The sequence below is a fragment of the Ornithorhynchus anatinus genome, chromosome 5, assembly GCF_004115215.2.
Source record: "Ornithorhynchus anatinus isolate Pmale09 chromosome 5, mOrnAna1.pri.v4, whole genome shotgun sequence".
Classification (NCBI taxonomy): Eukaryota; Metazoa; Chordata; class Mammalia; order Monotremata; family Ornithorhynchidae; genus Ornithorhynchus; species Ornithorhynchus anatinus.
The window spans coordinates 91,162,177-91,176,130 of NC_041732.1; the positions used below are offsets into that span (position 1 = coordinate 91,162,177).

General features: G+C 48.1%; 1 protein-coding gene across 7 annotated transcripts in view; it reads right to left on the bottom strand.

Annotated features, from left to right (window-relative positions):
* The window catches only part of LDLRAD4 (low density lipoprotein receptor class A domain containing 4), a 365,789-nt gene that overhangs the window by 56,110 nt on the left and 295,725 nt on the right, over positions 1-13,954 (bottom strand). The gene's annotated exons all lie outside the window — the stretch shown is intronic.

The window sequence follows — 13,954 nt, forward strand, 5'->3', positions numbered from 1 at the left end:
ATTCAGTCAGTTAACTATACTTATTGAGAGCTTATTGTGTGCAGAGCACTGTACTAAGCACTCGGGAGAGTACAATACAACAATAAACAGACACATTCCATGCCCACAAAGAACTTACAGTCCAAAGGATTCCATTTATCTGCTTCTGTGAGGCAATAAATTCTAATGGTCAGGCCCTTGGCTGGCCCTCTCTGAGACTCTGTGACCCCCCACCCAAGGAGTGGGTCCCTGGAACAAACCCAAACACTTAGTTGAGGGGAATTTTCAACTCTCCAGGGGATCCGTCTGTGTGGCCCCGCCAGATGGTGAAGGCTTTGCTGACGGAGCAATCAAGGGCTGAGCAGGGTCAGTGCACTAAGCCTGGTGGAAAAGGCAGAGGTGGGCACGCATGACACTGGGGAATGATGGCTTTGGCTAACCCACCCCATCTCCACGCCAAGTGGACCAGCTGGGGTCTACCTGGCCCCGAGCAGATCCCGCCATCTACTGACGGATCCAGTTCTCTCGCCCATTAATGGGAGTGGCTCCCATTTCAATTCCCTGGGGTGCAGGGAGCAGAACTGCTTCGACACACCTCAGGGGAGGAAAAAGCGGATGTTTGAAACTGGAAATTGCCGATCTATTTTTAGGATTGCGGGGTGTCAGGGGGAGACCCCTTTAATTCTGGATTTCAGTCACCCATCATTTGGGTTCATTTCTGGGTTAAGAGGCAGAGAGTCATTTTAGGCCTCTCCATATCTTACAATCTCTCATCACATCATGAACATTTTAGTGTGACAGCAACTGAAGTGTCTAGACCTCCAAATGAAGAACTGTTCACTAACCCAAAAGCTGACCTCCGGCCATAGATAGCAAACATATAAGGTCAGCAACACACACACCCCTTCATAAGCATGCTTTGCAGGCACCAAGTAGGAGTCCTTTATTTGTGAACCAAAATATTGATGTTGCTAAGTAATCCTGAGCCAATGGCTCACTGTAAGTCTTTGTGTTTGTTTATACCACTCTCCTATCTGCCCCCTACCACCATACAGAATAATGTGACTGTGGGGTGGAGTGGGAAGCCTTGGGAAGAGCTCACCTCCAACTCACAAACCATTAACTCTTGCAATTCTTTTGTATTCCTCCCTCAAGATCACGTGAACCTCTGGCATTCAAGCCCTTACTTATACCCATCCCAAGGACTTTTGCATATGCACTCTTCATTTGTATACACCATTAAATCCTCTGAAGGCTCCATTTGTAAATCTTTTCATGGCAGTCTCTCCCATTAGAGTGTAAGCTCCTTGGGGACAAAGGGATTTGTCAACTGCTTGTATTGTACTTCCCAAGTACTTAGTAATAATAATGGCACTTGTTAAGCACTTTCTATGTGCCAAGCACTGTTCTACAGAGCACTGCACCCAGTGGGTCCTCGATAAATGCAATTACCTCTATGACTTCTACCACCACCCGAAGAGGGATCACTAAACTAAGTCAAGCTAAAAAAAGAAAAGAATGAATCATTGAGAATGTTCCCTTGAAGCAAAAACTCCTCTCTCCAGAAAAAATTCCTCACTACTGGCTTCAAAACCATCCATCACCTTGCCCCTTCCTACCTCACCTCCCTTTTCTCCTTCTACATCCGAGTCCGCACAATCCGCTCCTCTGAGGCTAACCTTCTCACTGTGCCTCGTTGTCACCTGTTCCGCCGTCGATTCCTGGCCATCGTCCTACTTCTGGCCTGGAACGCCCTCCCTCCTCGCATCTGCCAAACAATTACACTTTCCCCCCTTCAAAGCCCTACTGAAGGCTCACCTCCTCCAAGAGGCCTTCCCAGACTAAGCCCCTCTTTTCTCCAGCTACCCCTCCCCTCCCCATCAACCTGACTCATTGTTCCCGTTCCCTTTGCTCTACCCTCCTCCGCGCCCCACAGCACTTGTGTAGGTACGTACGTATCTATAATTCTATTCATTTACATTAATGCCTGTTTACTTGTTTTGATATGTACAGATCTATAATTCTACTTATTTATATTGATGCTACTGATGCTTGTTTGCTTGTTTTGAAGTCTGTCTTTCACCTTCTAGACTGTAAACCCACTGTGGGTAGGGATTGTCTCTCTTTTTTGCTAACCTGTACTTTCTAAGCATTTAGTAGTGTTCTGCACACAGTAAGCACTCAATGAATATGACTGAATGAATAAAGACAAAATCATCTTCCCCAGCAGAGGATTCTCTAGATTGTATGCTTCTTGAGAGCAAGGATCGTGTCTATCGATTTTATTGTATCGTATTCTCCCAAGGGCTTAGTACGAAGCAGCATGGTGCAGTGCATAGAGCACGGGCCTGGGAGTTAGATAGTCATGGGTTCTAATGCCAGCTCTGCCCCTTCTATGCTGTGTGGCCTTGGGCAAGTCACTTCACCTTCGGGCAAGTCACTTCACTTCTCCATGCCTCAGTTCCCTCATTTGTAAAACAGAGATTAAGACTGTGGCCTCACGGTTGGATTGTGTCCAACCCGATTTGCTTGTATTCACCCTAGTGCTCGGTACAGTGCCTGGCACATAAGTGCTTAAGAAATACCACAGTTATTATTATTATTATGCTATTGATCGACTGGGCCCATGTTGGCTAAAACTACATTGACCAGGGGACAGATTTGGCCATGGGGAATGATCCCGATACCTCTTCTACTGGTGGAGAAGTTGCAAGTTGGGACTGGGGAAGAAAAAGGAGATAAAATTTCAAGTCTAGTGACTTTGTCCTTCTCAACTCCAACAGGAACACACCGTAGGGACTGACCAGACTCAAACATTTCCTGTGCCAGTCTTCCTTCCACTTGATTATGGGAATTAAATAATTGGTAAGAAAGGAAATGGCTTCACTATTATTCATTAAGTGTGTGTTTCGGCTCAACGGCAAGGAACTCCCGCTTACATATATTTGACTCTGATTCCAGACACAACACGGCCCACCTTACTGGAAACAGAGCACAGCCTCGAGGTGGATTAGGAGGAGAAGGGGGAAATGGGCAGAACTAGAGGGAATGGATTTCCTGGTCCATTTGATTATTAGTCCCTGTTTGAGTGCAGAATTAGAATCCAAGAAGCATCAGTATTGCTCTTTTATCTCCCTTTCCTCCCCACGCATTCATAAGGTTATCTCCCCTTCCCTTCCAAGGGGGTCTGGATCTCTTCCCACCCCAGCCCATTTTACCTAGATCCTGGGGCTGCTTAAACAATTGGGAAAACGGATTCCAATCCAGGTAATGACAACAGTGGCATTTGTTACGCTCTTATTACGTGCCAAGCACTGTAATCAATCAATTGTATTTATTGAGCACTTACTGTGTGCAGAGCACTGTATTAAGTGTTTGGGAGAGTACAGTATAACAGAGTTGCTAGTTACATTCCCTGCCCACAGCGATCTTACAGTCTAGAGGGATGAACTTACAGTCTAGAGGGGTACAATGAACTAAGCACTGGGGTAGAATCAAGATCATCAGGCCCCACATGGGGCTCACAGTCCAAATAGGAGGGTGAACAGATATTGTAACCCTATTCTGCCGATGAGAAAACTCAGGCCCAGAGAAGTTAAGCGACTTGCCCAAGGTCGCCCAACAGATAAGTAGCAGAGCCAAAATTAGAACTCAGGTCATCTGACTCACAGGCTCACTCCACCGGGCCATATTGCTTGCCGGCTCCTGAAGAAATGTCTTCCTGAGGTGATCGATCACCTGTGCCATCTGAGTGGGTGCCACTACGCAGTCACGACAGGCCAAGATGGTGAGCACTGCCCTACCGATGGTGGCTGCAATCACCAGCACTGGAGAAGAATTTCTCCTACAGGAAGGTAACGATCTTCTCTTCAACTAGCTAGGCAGTTCCTTGTAGGCTGGAAGGATCCTAGCAACCAACTCTATTATGCTTTCCCCCAAATCCTGGTATTTTTAAATGCTTACTACATTTCAATCATTCACTCAACCAAATCAATGGTATTGATTGAGCGCTTACTGTGTACAGAACACTATACTAAGCACTTGGGAGAGTACAATGCAACAGAGTTGGTAGACATGTTCCCTGCCCTCCAGGAGCTTACAGTCTAGAGGGACTGTCTAAGCACTGGGGAAGTAACAAGTTGATCAGATCGGACGCAGTCCCCGTCCCCCATGGGGTTAATTCTCCAGATGAGGAAACTGAAGCACAGAAAAGTTAAGTGACTTGCCCAGTTACCCAACAGGCAAGTGGCAGAGTCGCGAGTAGAAACCAGGTCCTCTGACTCCCGGCTCCGGGCTCTTTCCATTAAGCTGGAGAAGCAGTGTGGCATAGTGGAAAGAGCTCGGGCCTTGGAGTCAGAGGACCTTGGTTCTAACCCCGACTCTTCCACAGGCTTGCGGTGTGACCTTGGGCAAATCACTTAACTTCTCTATGTCTCAATTCCCTCATCTGAAAAATGGGGATTCAATACCTGTTCTCCCTCCTACTTAGTCAGTAAATCACATTTATTGGGCCCCTACTGTGTGCAGAGCACTATCTAAGTGCTTGGGAGAGTGTGATATAACAAGAAATAGACACATCCCCTGCCCACAGTGAGCTTACGGTCTATAGAGGAAGAAAGACATTAATATAAATAAATAAATCACCACATGAGACCTGATTATCTTATATTCACCCCAGTACTTGGCACACAGTCAGCACTTAACAAATACTACTGCTATTTTTAAAGTCGCACTGCTCAACAGAGGCTTTTTTTTACAATGCCCTGTCCAAAGTAGGGATTCAATAAATACTACTAATTGATTGATTCATAAGGCAGAAGTCACTCTTGCCACCCACTTCGCTGAACTAGCCTCTCCGGGTAGAAGGCAGGCATTTTCAGGGCAGTGCCATGACATTTCTCTGACCACACAGAGAACTCCTACTCTCAGCCCCCAAAGGCTAGCTTTGCTATGATGGAGATTGCCACAGTCGCCTGCCAGCTCAGATGGCGGGGGTGCCGGAACCTGGTGGTGGTTGCCCATCCCTCCCCTACCCGGGGTCTGGGCAGAGTGACTTGGGTGAGGCCAGAAGGGCAGAGGGAACAGTAGGAGAAGCCTGGTGATAGCAGCCATCGTGGCAGAGCTGGGAATTTCCTCTCTGACTCTCCTCCGTCACTGTGGCCCCTTCTATGACCCCACCTCCATCTCGCCTAAATTATTATCAACATTATGGTACTTGTTAAGCACTTACTATGTGCCAAGCACTGTTCTAAGTGCAGGAATGGATACAATTCAATCAGGTTGGACACGGTCTCTGTCCCATTTGGGGCTCACGGTCTTAATCCCCATTTTGCAGATGAGGTAACTGAGGCCCAAAGAAGTGAAGTGAAGTGACTTGCCCAAAGTCACACAGCAGGCCTGTGGCAGAGCCAGGATTAGAACCCAGGTCCTTCTAAGTCCCAGGCCCATGCTCAAGCCATTAAGCCATGCTGCTTCTCTATTTTTATTATTATTATTATTCAATTATTCAATTCCCCCTTACACTGTGATCCACCTAAGCCACTGCCAAGACAGCTGCTGAACTGGAAATAAGGAATGGGGCATGTGTGGGGGTGGGGTGTGGGCACTTGGGGGGAGAGGAAGCTGCCGTAAATCCATTCATGTCACCTGGTTCAATTGCAGCATTTTTTCTAGCCATCACTGACAGAAATCAACCAAAGTTTGGCTTCTTTGGCTTCTACGTGGCAGACATGCCTTCTCCCAAAACCTGCTTCTCCCCAAATTGCAGAGTAAGCTCACACTGGGGCTGTGCATCCAATGTGTAAATATCTTCACACAACCCCTACCTAGTGCTATTCTCAGCCGTATGCACTTTCCTCATCTGAGAAATGAAGGCAGCTGTTTCCATTTCAGTTTTAGCCTAAACAAAACTCCAACTTCTTATTAAGAATGTTTAATAAAATCAACAGGGTGCTAAAAACAGCCAGCAGGGAGTGGAGCAAATTAGACATTTGCCTGGTCTCTCCCTCTGGGCCTACACGCCACTACTTCTCACGTCCTTAAGACTTTTCGGAGACATCGGGTTGTTCTCCCAACCAGGCAAAGCCTCCCTCTCCTCTTTCCCCTGGCACGAGATGAAGTCTCTACAACAGCCCAGCAGCATGAATTCAAGGAATAAAGTGAGATGTAATCCTTCTTTCCACAGTTCCCTCAAGAAAAAAAGAATGCATATTTTTTTCTGGCTTGGAAGATACTTTTTTCATGGCATTTCTTAAGTGCTTACTATGTGCCAGGCACTGTTCTAAGTGTGGGGGGTGGGGGGGAGAATACAAGATAATCAGGTTTGACACAGTCCTTGACCCACTTAAGGCTCATAGTCTTAATCACCATGATATAGATAAGGTAACTGAGGCACAAAGAAGTGAAGTGACTTGCCCAAGGTCACACAGCAGAGAAGTGGCAGAGCTGGGTTTAGAACCCAGACCTTTCTGACTCCCAGGCCTGCACTCCATCCACTAGGTCATGCTGCTTGCTTTCATAATTGGGTTGATTAGGGATTATTTTGTCTGGGGTATTTTTTTTTTAATTCCTTTGCAGGAGGATGAACTGGGGTTCAAAGAGGTCAAGAGGTTTGCCCAAAGTCAAACAACAATCTAGTGGCAGAGCTAGGATTTGCATTCAGGTGTTGTGTTCTCATTCACCTATTATTATTATTATTGTTGTTAAGTGCTTACTGTGTGCGAAGAACTGTTCAAAGTTAATCAGTCTGGACTCGGTCCCTATCCGACATGGGGCTCACAGTCTAAATAGGAGGAAAGATGTGAATTTACAGATTTTACAGATGAGATAATTGAGGCACAGATAATTGCTATAGAATTTAAGTGACAGCAGACACATGGCAGAACCGGTATTAGAACTCAAGTCTTCTGCCTTCCAGGTCCATGCCTTTTCCACTAATAATAATAATAATGTTGGTATTGCCATTGTTTTTACGAGATGTTCTTCCCCTTGACTCTATTTATTGCCATTGTTCTTGTCTGTCCATCTCCCCCGATTAGACCGTAAGCCCGTCAAACGGCAGGGACTGTCTCTATCTGTTGCCGATTTGTTCATCCCAAGCGCTTAGTACAGTGCTCTGCACATAGTAAGCGCTCAATAAATACTATTGAATGAATGAATGAATGAATTAAGCGCTTACTATGTGCCGAGCACTGTTCTAAGCGCTGGGGTAGACACAAGGGAATCAGGTTGTCCCACGTGGGGCTCACAGTCTTAATCCCCATTTTACAGATGAGGTAACTGAGGCACAGAGAAGTTAAGTGACTTGTCCACAGTCACACAGCTGACAAGTGGTGGAGCAGGGATTCGAACTCATGACCTCTGACTCCAAAGCCCGTGCTCTTCCCACACTAGGCTAAGTCGCTTCTCTCATAATAACAACAATAGAGCAATTTGTTAAGCAGTTACTACAGGCCAAGCACTGTGAATGTATAGAATTTACCCAATCAGATTGGACACAGTTCTCATTCCACATGGAGCACACAGTAAAAAAGGGAGCAGGAGGACTGGAATTTACAGATGAGGAAACTGAGGCACACAGCAATTAAGTGACTGACCCAAGGTCACACAGCAGGCAAGTATCAGAGCCTATAGTGTCCAGGTTTCCTGACTCTCAGGGATGGGCTCTTTCCACTAGGCCACACTTCTTCCTATTCACTAGGTAGCTTTCTTCTAGTTTTTTTCTAGTGAATGTCGGTTAAGATTATGAGCCGCAGAGTTCAAAATCCTAAGAATTATTTTCCCTCACCTTCTGACCCCAAACTCTAGGTCTAGCTTCGGTATAAAACTCCCCAGCCTTTGGTGAAGTGATGCTCTCTGTAGCCAAAAACAAAACAAAACAAAAAAAAATAACAAAAAAACCCACAAGTCTCACACGCATAAGAACCCCAAACAACAGCTGGGCCTGTGATATTTTCATGTAGCATCAATAAATTCAAGACTGCAAAAAACACACCAGCTGTACAGACCCACATCAGCACCCCAAGATTTCAATATTGTCTCTTTTTTTTTTTTGGTTTAAGTGGCATAAACAAAAAACTGAATTCTGCAGCAGAGGAGGAGAATAAACCATTAATGGGGGGAAGGGAATAACATAGATTTTCTTTCCTGTCCCACTTGAGCATAAAAACTCACCACACCTCAGTTTTGCAGGCTAGCTGAGCCCGCGCGGAGCTACTTTAACGAGACTTGACAAATACGGTAGGAGCCGGTAGGAGCTTCTTCAAGAAGATAGATGGAAGGAGTTAGGCAAGCCCCACCGGGACGGACAAAGAGGGGCTTGGGCAATGCCACGCTGGAGCGATCCACGTAGGGTCCCGAGCGGATGAGTCAGTAATGTTGGATGGCCCATCCCTCCCATCAGTTCCTGGACCGTAAACTCATCTCTAGATTGTTAGCTCGCCTGGGCTGGGAATGTATCTGTTTATTATTATATCGTGCTCTGCACACACTAAGCGCTCAATAAATACAATTGAATGAATGAAAGTTCATCTGAGCAACCCCATACTGCTGTCAGAGCCAGAGGCAGGTCTGAGGGTAAGTTGGCTCACGCTCTCTACACCAGTTCCTGAGGAGAGGACAGCAATGGAAGATGCTTGGCTTTCTGACCCCCATTCTCCGTCGGCTGGAGTGAAGCACAGTTTTGCTCTCAGCAGATTCAGGTGAATTAGTCATCATATTCAGTCATTCACCATGTGCCAAGCGTTGTGCTGAGCAAAAGGGGAGTCAGATCATCCAAGATAGTAACAGTAATGATAACGGAAATAACGTCAAGTGTCAAGCACCGCGTTAAATATTGAGGTAGATGAAGGCAATCAGGTTGGACCCAGTCCCTGCCCCACGTGGACCTTACGGTATAAGGAGGGAGAACTGGTAATGAATCCTCGCTTTACAGATGAGGATATCGAGGCCCCGAGAAGTGAATAATAATAATGGTATTTGTATTTGTTAAGCGCTTACTATGTGCCAAGCACTGTTCTAAGCGCTGGGGTAGATACAGGGTAATCATATTGTCCCACAGGCGGCTCACAGGTAATCCCCATTTTACAAATGAGGTAACTGAGGCACAGAGAAGTGAAGTGACTTGCCCACAGTCACACAGCTGACAAGTGGCAGAGCCGGGATTCAAACTCATGACCTCTGACTCCCAAGCCCGGGCTCTTTCCACTGAGCCACACTGCTTCTCTGACTTGCCCACAGTCACACAACAGGTGAGTAGCAGTGCCAGGATGAAAACCCAGGTCCTCTGGCTCCCAGGTCAGCCCCATCGTCACCCCTGTTCCACAGAGTCATTCTCCACAGGAACAAAGACTTACCCTACCCCGACAGATTTCCTTTAGAACCGGCTAGCAAATTAATGACTTTAGAGAAGAGGCAGATCCAGCACTGTTACGCGTTCTAAAGCAGGACAGCAGGTGGAAGGCGGCACCGTGGGCTGGCGGCTGGCTACTGCGTGTTGGGTGATAGTGGACCCCACCGCCCTGACCGATAAACCACGAGTAGGCAATACCCTCTCAGGGAGAGGAGGATAGCCCATCGCTCCTCTTCACCACGCTAGGCAAACCACGGGAATAATTCAACAATGTCAGACTGTGGTGGGGAAATAAAAATTTCACTGTCCTCAACCACCCACCGTTACGCATCTTCGGCGTTTTCCTCATTACTCTCGAGCTGCCCAGCGTTAATTGTTACGGGGGAGCCTGCGATGCTGATGTCCCGCTTAGAACAGTGCTCTGCACACAGTAGATGCTCAATAAATACGATTGGCTGACTAAAGCTACCTTCTATCCACATTTCCTCCACCTTGGGGGCTTCCGGAATGGCAAACTCTGAACAAGCTGCCAAAAACCTGTCCGACTCACCTGCTGATGGGGATGGCCCAGCAAGGAGAACCAGCCCCTCTTCAACTGCAGTTTCACCTTCCAAATATCATCTTTCGGGGCTGCCCACGGGTGGGGGGTTTCCCCTCCCCGCCAGCCCCGCTATCTCTCTGGTGGAAGGGTTCGTGAGCACCACATGGTACAACGGAGGCCGGCCGGGGAGAGAGAAGGGAGGAGACTGAAAAACACACCACCTAGATAATCAGATCTTCTCCCTTCATAGCAGGTTTTCCTACCCAAGCACTCACTCAGTGGAGCTCACGGCCCTGGATGGAAACTCCTCTGAGCCGCCCTGGAGGAGCTGATCCCGTCCCATCAGCCTCACAGGGCTGCTAGGTGGGCTCCCTGAGTGCGGCTGGGATCTGTAACACCAAGACTCCCGCACACGTGTAAGGCAGTGCCCCGCTACCATCCCACCACCAGATAGATCCCAGCAGGACCCTCGACGGAGGGGAGGGGGCTCTGGGAAGGTGAACCACCACCGCCACCGCCGGCTCCAGTGATGGGTCATTCCCGGCGGATAGGCATCAGTCTTCTGCAGAGTCGGTCAATCGAATTTACTGAGCGCTTACTGTTCCTGAACACTGTGCCAAGCGCTCGGGAGAGTACAATATAGCAATAAGAAAACATTCCCTGCCCACAACGAGTTCACAGTCTAGAGAAGGATTCCAGTGCCCAGGCCCTGGGTTCAGAAGAGAGCCTTCTGCGGCCCAGAATCCACCAGCGCCGTCCGGGGGAGAGGGGATGCCATTCCTTCGCAGCTGCCAAGGATCCGCAGTGTCAGCTATGTGGGCCAAGGCCAATGTCTTGGGCAGCAGCCCCGCAGACCAGTGGACTCATGCCCCAGATGCCTGCGAGCTAAGGAATGCTTGGCTCGGGCAGGCTCTCTCTGCTGCCGTCCACCTTTTTTGGCTCAAGGCATCTCTCTGCACATCCTGTGATTCCCTCAGGGGCCCGACTTCCAAATGTTTCCTTCCTGCCCCTGGGGCAGCGGGCCGCCTGTGGGGCCTGGCTCCTACCAGGGTTTCCACTGGAGCTTTGGAATGAGGTGGTCTCTCTTGGGGTCACTTACTGACTGGACGGTGCAAAGCAGGCTCGGTCACTGAGTCTTTTCAAGTTTGCCCGACTATGGGGTTCAAGGGACGGAGGTTAAGGGGAAACTTGACCTTTATCTGGGTCTCTGTGAGGATTAGATTACCCATCTGGATAATTTGCATTTCAAGTGGAAGTTTCCTTGTCTTAAAAGATCCCTTTGGATCAAATTTTACCTGGATGACGGCCAAATCTGGGCTTCATTTTGACCAGTTGGTTCAAGACGCAGAGTCCCATGGTCTTCCCCTCACTGCGAGTCCCCCGGAAAGATGGAGATGTCCTGCTTCCAGTTTAGGAGGATGGGGGCACCCGCCCCCCCCCCCACAACTCCCTGACTCTAGAAAGAGAATCTTCTCCCAAGGTGAGTCCCCGCCTAGTAATAATAATAATTTTGGAAGGTGTTAAGCATTTACTATGTACCAGGCACTGTACTAAGCGCTGGGGAAGACACAAGGTAATAGGGTTGGACATAGTCCCTGTCCCACAACCTGATTACCTTGCATCTCCCCCAGGGCTCAGAACAGTGCTTTATCACCTCTCTCTTTAAGGATGACAAGCAGTCAGTCTCTCCAAGAGATGCCAACAGTTGCAACTAATAAAATGACCATGGTCTGTGTTAAGTACTTACCTCGTGCTGAGTGCTAGGGTAGATATAAGAAGCAGCATGGCCTAGTGGAAAGAGCACAAGTCTGGGACCTGGGTTCCAGTCATGGTTCTGTCATTTGCCTGTTATATGACCTTGGACAAGTCACTTGATGTCTCTGTGCCTCGATTATCTCACCTGTAAAATGGGGATTAAGAATGTGAGACCCATGTGGGACATGGACTATGTCCAACTGGATTACCTGGTATCTACCCAAGTGCCTAGACCAGTGCCTGGCAGACATAATTAATAATGTTGGTATTTGTTAAGCGCTTACTATGTGCTGAGCACTGTTCTAAGCGCTGGGGTAGACACAGGGGAATCAGGTTGTCCCACGAGGGGCTCACAGTCTTAATCCCCATTTTACAGATGAGGTAACTGAGGCACCGAGAAGTTAATGACTTGCCCAAAGTCACACAGCTGACAAGTGGCAGAGCTGGGATTCATAATTAGCACTTAACAAATACCATTAGAAAAAAAAATAAATTGGACAGTCCATGTCCCACATGGAGCTCACAGACTAAAGGGAAGATCAGGTTTCTTCACTCCACCGGGCCCAGCAAAGTCAAGTGACTTGCCCAGGTCACACAGCAGGCAAATGGCAGAGCTAGGATTCTAACTCAGGTCCTACGTCCCTCGGGTCTGGGCTTTTTCTGCTAGGCCCTGCTGCTTCTCAGCGACTCCACCCGTATGAGCGTCAAACCTGGCTGGCTTCCCTGTAGGAGTTGGATGCTTTCCGAGAGGGGGCTCCGAAAACTCCTCTCCCCATTCCCCTCACTCCCTCCGTGCCTTGACCAAGTCTTCCCTCACAGACTCCGATCCCATGCCACGAATGACAGAACTTGAGAAAAGTCGCCCAATCACTACCGACTCCAACCTGTGAAAATCCTGCTGGAAGCTCGAACCTACTAGAACATCCTCATTCCCTAGTGGCTGAGACCCAAGGAATCTCGCGCCAAAGAGATTCAGACCCTTGTGGCTGTCTTCTACTGTGAACAAAAAGGGAGAAAGGGGGGCTGCACCTCATTTGTGACCTTACTGTCAACACTGGCTGGCTTTCTGGAGGAGTGGTGGAGACCATCAGGGGAAGGGCAGTGGAGGTTGTGGGATTCATTCATTCAGTAGTATTTATTGAGCGCTTACGATGTGCAGAGCACTGTACTAAGCGCTTGGAATGAACAAGTTGGCAACAGATAGAGACAGTCCCTGCCGGGATGAAGGGAAGAAGGGGGAAGGGAGTGGCAGAGTGCAGGGGCCCTCAGGAGCAATTGGACATCATGAACCTAGTGGGCCCTGCATTCAGTTGGTGCTCAATAAATGTGACAACTATCATTTCATCAGGTCTTAGATTTGGGACTTGGGGTGGTAAATCTTTATGCTTGCTTCCCCAGGTGAGGTTTAAATAATAATTATGGTATTTGTTAAGTGCTTACTATGTGCAAAGCACTGTTCTAAGCGCTAGCAGGCAGGGAACATCTCACTTTTTTGTGTCAGACTTCCCCAAACCTTAGTTCAGTGTACCGCATCCCCTGGACCCAGTGACGGCTACCATTACAAATCAATCCATCGTACGGTTCAGCCCACGCTTTCCTCCTCCTCAAGAACCTCCAGTGGTTGCCCCACCACCTCTGCATCAAACAGAAACTCCTTATCACAGGCTTTAAAGCACTGAATCACCTTGTCCCCTCCTACTTCACATCTCTGATTTCCTACTACACTTCCCTCCTCTAATACCAACTTATTCACTGTACCTCGATCTCATCTATCTTGCCTCCGACAACTTGCCCACATCCTGCCTCTGGCCTGGAACTCCTTCCCCTTCATATCTGACAGACCAATATTCTCCCCACCCAAGGGACCTTCCCCTTAAGGAAACAGCATGGCCTAGTGGAAAGAAGGGGCCAGAGGATCTGGATTCTAATTCCAGCTCCACCACTTACCTGCTGTGTGACCATGGGCAAGTCAGTTAACTTCTCTGTGCTTCAATCCCCTCACCTGCCAAATGGAGATTCAACACCTCTTCTGCCTCCTTCTGTGAGGGCCACGTGGAACCTGATTATCTTGTACCTACCCCACCGCTTAGTACAGTACTTGGTACACAGTAAGTGCTTAACAAATATACTATTATTATTCTCAGCCTAAGCCCTCATTTGCCTTACTCCCTCTCACTTCTGCATTACCTTTGTACTGGCTTTGTCTACTTTTTTCACCCCACCCTCAGTTCCACAGCACTTACACACATATCCACAATTTATTTTAATGGCTGCCTCCCCCTCTAGACTGTCTGTAAGTTCCTTGTGGGCAGGGAACATGTCTACCAATT